General features: G+C 36.3%; 1 protein-coding gene across 2 annotated transcripts in view; it reads right to left on the bottom strand.

The window, feature by feature from the left end:
- Nucleotides 1–14,330, bottom strand: part of LOC137616699 (spondin-1-like) — a 1,052,831-nt gene that overhangs the window by 66,480 nt on the left and 972,021 nt on the right. The window lies entirely within an intron of this gene.

The following is a 14,330-nucleotide window of genomic DNA, read 5'->3' on the forward strand; positions in this document are numbered from 1 at the left end:
GAGCGGAATACATATATATAGGAAGCCACGGTGTGTTAAAAGGAGAATTTAAATAAATAGACAATTTGTTGAATTTGTGGACGACGGAGGGAGCGGTGTCCTTACAATATCAATACTGGAGCAATAGTTTTCCTATATTAAGATAATCAGAAGGAAATAAAATTCATGATTTTAATAAAAATGCCCAAGAATATATTGGAAAAATAGGATTCTGACTGGTAGATTAAATGGGGACAGAATGAAATAAAATTTAATATTTTTAATAAAAAATGTTCAAGAATATATTAGAAAAATAGGATTCTAACTGGTAAATTAAATGGGGACTGATAAAAGAGCTTCTAGATCAGTTATTATAGAAAAAACTTTAATAAAGCAAAATATTTCCATGGTGCACCGAGCTGTCGGGAACTGACAAAGTGTTATTAGTCTCCTCGTTACCCACATTCTAGACTAAAATGTCTAGAATAATTCACGGAAAATACCACGCCCACAACTAAAATTATATATATATATATATATATATATATATATATATATATATATATATATATATATATATATATATATAATATACAGTATATATATATATATATATATATATATATATATATATATATATATACATATATATATATATATATATATATGGTTAATGTCTAGGAGAGGGCCGCATGAAGATATCAGTGATATTCAATTTATTTTTACTAGAATGTGTAGGAATGTATGTAAATAGTGGTATACGAGTGAGATAATTTAGTGAAAATCGATATTAGTCGAAATATCGACGACCACACTCACGCTACTCTTGTCTTCCTCCCAGATTTTTTCTAAGTCTGTTGTTATTGTTGACTGTGTCTTGTTTTTGCTCAAATGAGCCCTGTAACCAGTATAATCCGCAGACAAACTAGTCCACTATGAAGTCTTACGTTTGGCCAATCACAGCGCCTATCCACTATGACGTCATACATGTTTGGCCAATCACAGCGCGACAATACATTATCTTACCCAGGCATTTCATTTCGTTTTTAGACATGGAGGCTATAGCAAGCACGTCATCTCATGTTGCACAAGAAGTTGAAATTCCATCTTCTTGTCCTGACTGTTTCCTAACCTACAATGAATTTGTTGTAACTTATTCGAGGAATATTGAAAAACTAGTGGATTTGTGCCAGAGACACAATTTAATTTTACAAAATAAAAATTGTCATGCATGTCAAGGAACCTTCGCAACGGCTTCACGTTTTCCTCAAAGCAGCAGCACATCTCTATCAACCAACAGTTTAAGGTAAGCTTCATTAATTTATGGAGTATATTATAATGGTGATAGTATAACGATGTATACAGCAGTACCATCACTTTGGATTTGGTTTGATGGATGTGTTAGGTAGTGTCCTTAAGGGGGGGTCGCAGGGGGGGCGGAGCCCCCCCCCCCCGTAGGGGTAGAGGGCCCCTAGGCTAGGTTAGGTGGGTGTATTAGGTTCGGTGGTGCCCTGAAAATCACTGTGGCCTTAAGGGGGGGGTCGCAGGTAGGCTTAGGTAGGGGTACAGGCCCCCAGGGTAGGATAGTTGGTTGTATTAGGTTCGGTAGTGCCCCGAAAAATCATTTTTCTCCTCCTCCCCCCACCCAAAAACCCCGCTTCCCACTGGGGTCCCCCATAATTGTAGTAGTAGGTTTATGCTTACATTTTATGTGTAAGAGTTAAGTCTGTTTATTTTTTATTCATTTCCTCATGTTTCTATGCAATGTGCAACAATAATCTGGTTGATTTTTGCCGTTTTTCGTCGTTAATACTTGAAGAACGGGTGCGGCCTTCTCCTAGACATTTACCATATATATATATATATATATATATATATATATATATATATATATATATATATATATATATATATACACACACACATTATAATGTGTATACACATCGTCATTCACGCAAGCCTTTGGAATAGAAAACTCAAAATACACTTCGCTAAAGTTCCGCGGCCCAACTGTAAATTCAGCAGGTCAATCGGTCAGGCAACCAATGACAATCTAGTATGGTTCCAAGCCATCGCAATAATCATAATCGTCCTGATCTAGTGAAGAGAAAACCAACTGGCAGTTTCCTTAATCAGCATGAGTCATCATCACAGATCAATAGAGTTCCAAATCGCAGTCACAATTATCAATCTAGAGTAAATCCAAGAGATGAAAATAAGGGTTAATATATGATACTAAAATTTCTATCGAAACTGGAATTCGCTATAAGAAATGGAGGATTGCTGACTAGTTTGGTATTTTTCTCTATATGTGTAATAGGGGCTGGGGTATAACAACTTACAAATCCGTCGATTAAAATGTGAAGTATGTTTTTTCTCTCTAGGTCCATTGTTTACATTTGAGACACTGAAGGGGGCTTAGTGCGCATGCGTTTTTCCACATGGTTTAGGGAGCTTTCTGTGAATTTACAATGACGTATTTGTCAGGTGTTTTTTTTTAAACTAATTAACAGCTTAGAAGTACTTCTTCATAAGTTCCCGGATGTTATTTTACAACAGCCATTTTTTCCCACCTTCGTGTTCAGTTTCAACTTAACCACCATCTCGTGAAGATATCTTCAAGAGGGAATTTAAGGGAAGCATATCAATCTATTTCGAAATTTAGTGTACAGTAATTTCGTTTATGTCGGCAATTGGTAGGTAGTAGGTTGGCCTGGGCACCAACTGCCCGTTGAGATACTACCGCTAGAGTGTTATGGGGTCCTTTGACTGGCCAGACAGTACTACATAGGACCCTTCTCTCTGGTTAAGGTTCTTTCCCTTTGCCTACAAAGACACCGAATAGTCTGGCCTATTCTTTACAGATTCTCCTCTGTCCGTATACACCTGACAACACTGAGATTGCCAAAATATTCCTCTTCACCCAAGGGGTTAACTACTGCACTGTAATTGTTCAGTGGCTACTTTCCTTTTGGTAAGGGTAGAAGAGACTCTTCAGCTATGGTAAGCAGCTCTTCTAGGAGAAGGACACTCCAAAATCAAACCATGTTCTCTAGTCTTGGGCAGTGCCATAACCTCTGTACCATGGTCTTCCACTGTCTTGGGTTAGAGTTCTCGTGCTTGAGGGTACACTCGGGCACACTTCTATCTAGTTTCCCTTCCTCTTGTTTTGTTAAAGTTTTTTTTATAGTTTTTATAGGAAATATTTTTTTTTAATGTTACTATACTTAAAATATTTTACTTTTCTTTATTTCCTTTCCTCACTGGGCTATTTTCCCTGTTGGGGCCCCTGGGCTTATAGCATCCTGCTTTTCCAACTAGGGTTGTAGCTTAGCATTTAATAATAATAATAACAATGGAAATTTCTCTCCATTCAGTGTAAAGCTATTGTTACTCATGTGTAATTAAAAAAAATAACAGTGAAATAATGCCTCAAAGGTCCGATTCTGACTTAATTTTCAGGGAAGGCCAGCACATTTTCTACTGCAAAGCTTTTGTAAAGATTGCTAAGAAAAAAAGGCGACGGTGTCAGTCATAAGGTAAGGAATTATTTGTGATTTACTTTTTCATAATGAAAGGATTAATTTGGGTAAATGTGTAGGAGAGCTCCGCGGAAGATCTTGAAGAATTTAAACACCTACAATTCACTATTATATCATATAGAACGCTTATATAATAGTCAATATATGAGCAGCTTCTATTTAACGAAGATATTCGTGTGTATAGTTATGTTTCACTTGGATTTTTTCTAAGTGTTTGTTTTTGTTTACTGTGTGATGTCTTGGCTAAAATGAGCTGTTTCACCGCCTTACTGCGTATGGCAAACTAGTTCTCTATGCTATTCTAACCAATAACAGGTGTTTTCTTGACGTCACACTGTTTGAAAACCAATCATGGCGATTTTTACAAATCTAGCCAATGCTGACACTTATTACTTCACTTATCCCTGCTATTTTTCCACCAGTTACCACAGTTTACGTGAAGTTCCGCGGAGGAATATTTTTGCACGCCTCGGATCTCCCTTCAAACTGAAAAGCTCATTTTGCCGTGAAGTATGGAGCAATTAGCAGGACCTTCATCCCTTTCCGACTGTGTCACTTGTGACAATTGCTTTATTTCTTATGGGGATTTTTGTGTACATTATTCAGGGAAAGTTGATTTGCTAATTGCATTTGCTCAACGTCATGGTTTGATTTTGGCAGAGAAAAAGTGCCCTAATTGTGAAAATGTGTGCCGTATAGATTACAACAAATTAGCATTCCGGTGTGATCGTAGTGTGGTTACTCGTGGGAAAAGGAAGAGGAGGTGCAATTTTTTCGTGTCTTGTTTCAAAGGTAAGTTAGATATTGAGACTAATTTGAAGTTTGTGTTCCTTTTTTTGCAAAAGGCGTTTTCATTTGAATTTGTTTCGTTTGAACTGAAACTCAATGTGGCCTTAAGGGGGGGTCGCAGGGGGGGCGGAGCCCCCCCCGGTAGGCCTAGGTAGGGGTACAGGGCCCCATAGGCTAGGTTAGGTGGGTGTCTTAGGTTCGGTGGTGCCCTGAAAATTACTGTGGCCTTAAGGGGGGGTCGCAGGGGGGGCGGAGCCCCCCCGGTAGGCCTAGGTAGGGGTACATGGCCCCCAGGGTAGGGTAGGTAGTTGTATTAGGTTCGGTAGTGCCCCGAAAAATCACTTTTCTCCTCCTCCCCCCACCCAAAAACCCCGCTTCCCACTGGGGTCCCCCATAATTGTAGTAGTAGGTTTATGCTTACATTTTCTGTGTAAGAGTTAGGTGGTTGTAGGAGGTTTATCTCACAGTTTCAAGGTAACTGTAGCTCTAATTTACTGTTTTCTTTCGTTTTCTACTTATAGAAACTTTTAAATCGAGCGCGGAGCTCTCCTACACATTTACCTTAATTTGTGATTTACTTTTAGTTTGTGACCTTGGAAGGGGGGGGGGGGGGTCCAACTAGGGGTTGTGACCTGGGAAGGGGGGTCCGAGGGGCTTGCCCCCTGGCTAGGGGCTGTGACCTGGGAACTACTAGGTTAGGTTAGGTGGGTTTGTTAGGTTCTGTACCCTTTTACAAATCTCAAGTGTTAAATAATCATGTTTGGCCGGTTTTCAGCCATTTACATGAACCATAATTTTTCCAACTGCGATATCTTGGGCTTATTTTGCATTTCTGATACTTATTATTGCTGTAAATCACTAGTTAATGACGATTCCCTCACCCAAAAAACCCCGGTCCAAAATATCATGAACGGGTGGTTTGCCCCCAATAATCATAGTCAGAAATGCATAAAACAGAAGATAGCGAGTAGGAAAAATATATGGTTCAAGTGTTTGGCTAGAACTTAAAATATCATACATTTACCAAAATAAGAGAAGTACGATCTACAAATATAGAAAATCACTTCAAGAACACTTCTAGCTAACTAAATAATCGCACTACAGTGTAATAAAGCATAAATTCTACCAATCACAATCACCCCCAGGCAAAGAGAAAAATGATTGTACTTAACGTTAATTACACAACACATTTCCCAAGCTGAACGAGAAAATAAATAACACAGCTTCACAGAAGACACCACCTACACGTGTCAGAGTCAGAAAATAACAATTCTCACAGGACATTCTCGACCAAAGACTATATACTGAAGGAAGATAGGAAGGCTCAAAATAGAATGTTAATACGCTAGTTGGCAACTCCAAAGTGAACACAATAGTTGGTTGCTCCGATTTCAGATGGCGTTGTAGGTATACATCGTTTGTCGTCTGTTTGTTTATATTCAGAATTTGACAGTTGACTCCAACGAAATCATGGCGCCGACAGTAAAGAAGTCACACAAGTGTGTTGTGTGCCATAAACAAAAAGAAACCGATCCTCATTTGGTATTTCACAGGTTCCCTAAGGACAAAGAACGGTGAGTACAAACAGTACAATACATGCAGTATGTGCTGCTAATGAGTAAGCCCCACTGATATTGGCTGTAAGATTAAGGCAAGGCATCCACAGTAAATCTCTTGTTTTTCATTTTTTGTTGGCTTGTATGCTACCTTATTTCTATTTCCAACCCCTTTTTGATTATTTTTATGTGATACAATTTTGTGTTATTTTGATCCTTTTGATTGTACATTTATACATTTATAATACTAAACTATACATGAGTGCATCATGCTTTTCCATTTCAATAAAAAATAAAATACAATTGTGTTTTTATACACCTAATATCTCTCCATCTTACAGTGGCCTACAAACTGTAATTAAATGTATGCCTACACATAAGCATTTGTGGCTAAGTTTAACAAATCAGATATACAGTATGTTTTAATTTATTCGAATGTGGTATTGTATAGAACATTTAAAAATGGTTGTAATATACTGTACAATACTTAAATTTGCAAGAAAATTAACTAAATCATAAGAGATATAGCTATTGAATTTCTAAAAAATAGACTAAGAAACATAATTTGCAATTTAGTTACCTAAAATTTAAGAATATCATGAATATATGAGTAAGATATACTGACATAGTAATGCAAATTATGAACAAATATGTCGCAAAATTTACAATCGAATTCCATCCTATAGCATTACCGCTCTGAATGTTTGGCTGCTCGCTCAACAGATGGAGCCATTCGTTTCGCATGGGAGTATCTGGCATCTTTTCATAGCACACTCATTTGTGTGTTAAGCGGGGTTTACACGGCCGAGCAGCTCGTCGAGCCCGGTTGTCGAACCTACTTGTAGAACGGCTCGAAGAGCTTTCAGACAGTACATCGAGCCTCAGTGTGCCTCGTGCTAAAACAACGTCAACATGTCTCTCGACCAGGACGATTTGATAGCCATTGCTTTAGCAGTGGCACTAAGAAAGAAAAAAAAATATCAAAAGAGAAATTTTCATATACCAACTTGCTTGTTGCTTTAAAATTAGAGCCTGATGACTGGCGCAATTATTTGCGTATGGATGAAGACACGTACATTGATCTACCGAATCGTGTCAGCCCTTTCATTGCTATGAGGAAGGCCATAACTCCACATGAAAGACTGAGTGTCCGCTATTCCTTTGTTTCTGGCTACTTTATTGGAATAGTCTTTTGTTTTAACTTTCCATAAAGCTGGATGAGCTCGATATGCATGTATGAAATCAAGTACGACTTCTTCTCATTCTTACTTTCATTAATGGCAGCAATTATGCATTTCTTTGATGATGTTTCCTCTAGCAGGTTTGAATAACAACAGAGGTTCGATGCTCGACACCCGTTCAGACGTTCACACCGCTCGTCAAACAATGTAGCTCCGCCCACAAAAGTCAAGATGAGCCTAACTTTCATCGAGCCGCTCGACGAGCGCGCTCGACAACCAAATAGCCCGTTTACACGCTCGAACATCAATTCAAACACAGGGTTGTCGAGCCAGGCTCGACGAGCTGCTCGCCCGTGTAAACCCCGCTTTAAAAGCCTGAGCCTTCCTATCTTCCTTCAGTATATAGTCTTTGTTCGTAGCCTAGCTAACATAAACCATCGTCAATTATTCCAACAGTCTTTTTCGCTACATACAATAGTTAGTTACATTAACTACTGCTTTCGCTTCGTGGTGCTCTCTCTCTATCTCTCTCTCTCTCTCTCTCTCTCTCTCTCTCTCTAGGACTAGGATTTGGCAAAAACACTAAAGGAAACAAATATCTTTAAAAAAAAATGAATCCCCACAACGTTAATACAACTGGACTTTTGGGTACTAGGGACATTTAAACAAAACATTAAGCACTATATTTCCTTAAACTCAAACTAATCACCAAAATTCAATATATATATATATATATATATATATATATATATATATATATATATATATATATATATATATATATGTGTGTGTGTGTGTGTGTGTGTGTGTGTGTGTACATTGACACCGTCGTCCATCGCCAGTATTAAAAAAAACAGCAGCACTTACAACTAAGTATCATTCACCAAAACAGGCACCAACACTTCAATACAAAAAGATATCCCCTAAACACACACACACACACACACAGAGAGAGAGAGAGAGAGAGAGAGAGAGAGAGAGAGAGAGAGAGAGAGAGAGAGAGAGAGAGAGAGAGTCGTCCAATTAAGCAGAAGTCTTTTCACGTAGCAAATGATAAAATTTGTCAGCTCCGCTTAGCCCTCAAGTGTTTCAGCAATCAACGGGAATATGACTCGTAGCCAAATAGTCGTCGTCGTCTTCGTCATTATCTTCACTGTAATGAAGGGTTTACACGGTCGAGTCGAATGGTTCGTCGAACCCAGTTGTCGAACCTGCTTTGCTAACGGTTCTAAAGGCGGAGTCAGTCACAAATGCATAGGGTATGTGGAAATGAAGCCCCGCCCACAAGTCAGGCGAGAACAGTCTTTCTTCGAACCGTTCGACAAACGTGATCGATAACCAAGTACCCCATTCACACGTTCGAACACCACTTCAAACACTTGTCTGTCGAACCACGTTCGACCGAGTAAACCATCTTTAAGAAAATAAAATTCCTTCATACAGACAGAGTCGTTACCGATTATGTCCAAATTTTCGAGATCAGTCACTTCCAAGTCTTTCATATAAGCCGGGTCAAAATCATTCATCTAGACTAAGTCTCCAAAAGGATGAATTACGGATGTTAAGTACACAAATTTCCAAATCTAATCGAAACAAAATAAATAATCCAGCATTCAGACAGGTGCCACCGCTGTTCAAAAAACTAAATAAAATCAAGCATTCGAAAACAGCACCTGCTGGTTCAAGACTAAAAAAAATAATCCTTCGCCAAGAAAAAATGTAAACAACCTTCAATTATCCCAACTCTCTTTTTTCGCTACAAACAATCATTACTCACTCTCTCTCTCTCTCTCTCTCTCTCTCTCTCTCTCTCTCTCTCTCTCTCTCTCTCTCTCTCTCTCTCTCTCTCAAACTGGAATTGAAAAGATACACCACTCAATGTGGCAATTTCTTTATATGCAAAACAGCAAATACTTGGAATAGACTTCCAGCGGACGTAGTAAACAGTAACATGGTAAACGAGTTCAAGAACAAGTTAGACAAGATCATAAGAACTCTAAATGCTTAAAATAAATCGCTCTACCAAAGAGCAAATGGAGTCTCCGAGGATGGACTAAAAAGTCTTTGTGACATCCAATATCCTTGTAACTCTCTCTCTCTCTCTCTCTCTCTCTCTCTCTCTCTCTCTCTCTCTCTCTCTCTCTCTCTCTCTCTCTCTGATTTGGCAAAAACATGGGTTTTTTTAAGAAACAAAAATTGATCCTTCACATTATGAGAATGTACTAATATGATTTACCTTACGAGAACAAGATAACTTCATCAATAAAGTATCTTCACTGTTATCCACTAATACTGCATTTTGTGCTGTACTAAATTTTCTTTAACTAAATCTTCAAAATATTTTGAAAAAATTTTCTATTTAAATAAATGATTTCACTAAACATTGATTGGGGTAAATCATAATCTTGAGAATACGATGTCAAAAACAGCTAATACTGAGAAGTACAAATGATAAATAAATGAAGACAAACATGGATGGAAATATGAGAGAGAGAGAGAGAGAGAGAGAGAGAGAGAGAGAGAGAGAGAGAGAGAGAGAGAGAGAGAGACTTCGGAAATGTGCTGTTGAGATCAAGTTAGATTAAACTTGTTACTGAATATCGCTTCAAAATGGACTTCAATCCGATGTAAGTCTTTCGCTAACAAAGTTAAATTGAAGAGAGATTGAAGCGAAGGAGATTTCTGAGATTACAACAGTTGGAACATATAATGGATTACTTGAAAGGCTAATAGCCGAGAAGAAAATCTATCTAGAAATGACAACGCTTGAATGAAAAATATAAACATATGATGCTCGTATATGAACTAATAAGTATATTTACTTAAATATTTGAAAACGTTACACCAGTAGATACTAAGTGAACGTGTATAAAAATAAATGCTGCTGCTCTTAACATTAATGCTCATGAATGTATGTACATTACAGTACATTCTATTTTGCATCAAGATCTTTCTTGTTAAATGAATGATTTACGACAAAAGTCATTGGATTGATTGATATGAGGTTTTCTGGCATCCACTAAAGTCATTAGAGTGCATCCACAAACGGATGCATATAAAACTTTATTTATAATCTCTGAGATAATAATAATTATAATACTACTACTACTACTACTACTACTACTACTACTACTAATAATAATAATAATAATAATAATAATGATAATGATAATAATAACAACAACAACAACAACAACAACAACAACAACAACAACAATAATAATAATAATAATCACAATAATAAAAAAACTATGAAAAACGCACAGGTGTTTAAATTTTACTGTAAAAATACCTTTTTTTTTTGTGAGCATCTGGAACATACCAGAGACAGCCCTCCATCAAGACGTTATATTTATATCTCCATTCCCTCCACGATGTATTGCTTTCCCAATAGTCCCCGATATTGATGGGAATGTTTTCTTCAAAGACTCGTGAATTATGGAGATATGCACATGTTAGGTCTCTCCAAACAACAGGAGAATTTGCTGTGAATGTTCGTTTTGTGTCAAAATTATTTCTATTTTCTTCTGAAGGCTGTTTATAGGATATTCTCAAAGAAATGTGTCTTCTTTTGTTATTTGTCCAAATTATTTCTGTTTTCTTCTGAAGGTTATTTATAGGATATTCTCAAAGTAATGTGTCTTACTTTGTTATTTATCAAAATAATTTCTATTCTTTTCAGGTTATTTATAGGATATTCTAAAAGAATTGTGTCTTCCTTTGTTATTTATCAAAATGATTTCTATTTTCTTCTGAAAGTTATTTATAGGATATTCTTAAAGAAATGTGTCTTTCTTTGTTATTTATCAAAATGATTTCTATTTTCTTCAGGTTATTTATAGGATATTCTAAAAGATTTGTGTCTTCCTTTGTTATTTATCAAAATTATTTCTATTTTCATCAGAAGGTTATTAATAGGATATTCTCAAAGAAATGTTTGTAAAACTAAAGAACAGCTACGGACAATTTTGACCGTATTCCCATAACCATCACGGAATGATATGCCATAACTCCAGCCACAAGAAGATAAAGTTTCCGCAATGTAACATTATCGCAGGCAAATTCTTCTATCGCGTCTCATTTTCTGTTTTGACACATGGTGCCGAAGATATAAGAATGCCCGAAAGTTAGAGAATATAAATGAAGAACGAGGAGGAAGAATACGTATAAATCATAGCTATTTCATATGCGTTTTTTGGCTGGAACACTGTGTCGTGTAAAGATACTGATCCATGCAGTGTAATGATTATTCCTTGGGCGTAAACACAAGCAAACCAAGACGGGTACTGTACTGCAAATTCATCCTCTACTTTCTGAACAGTCATGTGCAAAATTATGTATATGTATATGTATATATATATATATATATATATATATATATATATATATATATATATATATATATATATATATATGTATATACATATATATATATATATATATATATATATATATATATATATATATATATATATACATATACATATATATGTGTGTGTGTATACATGCTTTCTTATGAATCATTTAAGTATTTAGGAACTATGATCTCAAATACAGGGTCTTTAGAATTAGAGTTTAGTGAAAGATTGAAAAAAGCAAATCAGACAATGGCTAGGTTAAGTAAAATTTTGAAATCAAATCTGAGATTACATATAAAAATCAGACTATATGTCAGTTTAGCGAGATCGGTGTTACTGTATGGACATGAGTTGTGGTATGACAATGAAACAATGTCCAAGAGATTTAGTAGATTTGAGAGCAAAGCCCTCAGAAGGATATTAGGATTTAAATGGCAGGACAGGATTAGAAATGCAACTATAAGAGAGATTACTCGAGTGCCATATGTTGACGAAATTATGATGAAGGGTAGATGGAGATGGTTTGGGCATGCTCTTCGCACAACCCAAGAGAGATTAGTTCAGCAAAATTTCGACTAGGCTTCACATGGCACTAGAAGAATAGGTAGACCCAGGCCTACATAGCTGAGGACTATGCAGCGTGCTGTAGGAGATGATGAATGGAGAAGTATTGATTTAAAAGCTCAAGGTAGAGACGATGGCGAAATATAACCGAGACCCTTTGCGTCAATAGGTGTAGGAGGAGATGATGATGATGATGTGAAAATGACAATATAAAATTGCAAGATTTCTAGCCTACATCTTGACGCTAGACAAGAAAAGAAACTTCGAGAAAACGTAATATAAACTACACCGAAGATGAAAAGCAGCCGTTATCAGCAACTATTCAGAAAGCAATTTGTGTGCGTAAGGCCAAGGCATTGCTCTTAGTCGCGTGCAACCATTTCATTCGCCAATACACGCACTGTTCCATTTGTAGTTTAGTTATAACCGCAAGGGATGGCCAAAATGAACTGTCATTCTCTACGTAGCGTCTCTTTAATTCAGAATTATTATTACATATTCCTCTTTTCTATATAAAAATACTTTGGCAATTCATTTTCTTAAAAATATCGGCTTCCATTCCTTTCTTCTTTTTAAAAATTACTTCGCCACTTATTCCTCTTTTAAAAAAAAAAGAAAAATACGTTGGTACCCATTTCTACATTTCGGGAGTAGACCCTCTTTTAAGCAGGTTTTATTGAAAGTGATTGCTGCCTCAGCGGCGTTAATTTTGTAATTAACTTTTTCTATTGTTCTTATTATCTTTTCTTATCGGCCTTTGTAAGACACATACTCTTTTACTGCTCTCTTTATTCCATGATCCAGAACAAAAAATATTTTCCCTCTCGAGCTGGAATGTTCGATTATTATCTATAATTTACATTTCATCTTTGGATTATTTCTCGAGCAATGATATCTTCTACTTATCTACATACTGTCCTGGCCAATCCTTGGAAATTAAGCTGTGACCTGAACAGCTAATTTCACGTGCGTTAGTTAGTCAGTCATGTCTGGGTGGATATACCATGAGTCAGGAAACATCTACACGAGATTTGTCGAGATTCTGAAGAATAAAATAAAACACACACACACATATATATATACACACACACACACACACACACACACACACACATATATATATATATATATATATATATATATATATATGTGTGTGTGTGTTTGTGTGTGTGTGTGTGTTTATGTATAAATGTATGAACAGAGAGAGAGAGAGAGAGAGAGAGAGAGAGAGAGAGAGAGAGAGAGAGAGAGAGAGAGAGAGAGATGACGTTATGGGGAAATAAATCGCTAAGCACACTGAAATAGTGGTAGAGATTGCATCACTGAACGTTTTAATTATCTGGCTGCTGCATGTACCTCCGAGACTTATTGTAATTGGGAAAGGAAAGATCTTACGAAAAGGCATTTATCAACTAGGCTCAAAACCACACTGGGGAAAACTAGATTACGGTCCTTGAGGCCTTGATGCCACAAATCTCTCTTGACCCAACAGGTGTAATCATCGTCATGGAGAAATTCAGTAAAAATAAAGGAAAATGAAGAAAGAAAAGCGTTTAACTGAATCTTCAGGAATTTTCTAACTGAACAGATATTGTGGATAAGATTGCACGAAGAGAGAATTATGGAGGTCGACTAATCCATGAAAAGACATGCCTTAGGGCACAACACTCTAGTAGTAGTAGTAGTAGTAGTAGTAGTAGTAGTAGTAGTAGTAGTAGTAGTAGAAGTAGTAGTAGTAGTAGTAGTATTGTAGGTATAGCTACCTAATTATTTTGATGACGGTAATTCATTGATAGATTTAATTCATTGATAGTTTTATCTCGCATAATTTTGAGAGTGTTGTAGATGGAGAAAGCTGGCCAGAAACATCGACCCTACATGGAAGTGGGCGAAGAAGAAGAAGAAGAAGTTGTTCAAAACATTTTAATTATCATATACATTATAAAAGTGGCAGAGAATTTCTGTTCCACATTCTAAGACTTGATCTTTTATTTTTTATTTTCAATAAAATTCGAGTGAAACGTTTGAATCTGACAAGGAAATTAAAGCAATTGGGCTTTTATTCCCCTTTCTTTTATTTCCATTCCTATAATTCATTATAATTGATTCAATTATGATGGTAATAACCTCATTCAATTAACATACAAATTAATGTTAGTAACTCAATAAAAAGGATGAAATAATCCTAAAATTCCTATCTATCTATCTACCTATTGAGAGCAGTCAATCCAAAACAGGGCGAGTGTTTAATGCTTAAAATAGACTCGCTTACAAAGAAACAAAAAACTATTTAATGATTCATTCCTCCTTTGTCTATGGATGTTTTATTTTTTTTTTCAAAACAATAGTATTTTCCATTTC

This window comes from Palaemon carinicauda, chromosome 22 (genome assembly GCF_036898095.1).
Source record: "Palaemon carinicauda isolate YSFRI2023 chromosome 22, ASM3689809v2, whole genome shotgun sequence".
NCBI lineage: Eukaryota > Metazoa > Arthropoda > Malacostraca > Decapoda > Palaemonidae > Palaemon > Palaemon carinicauda.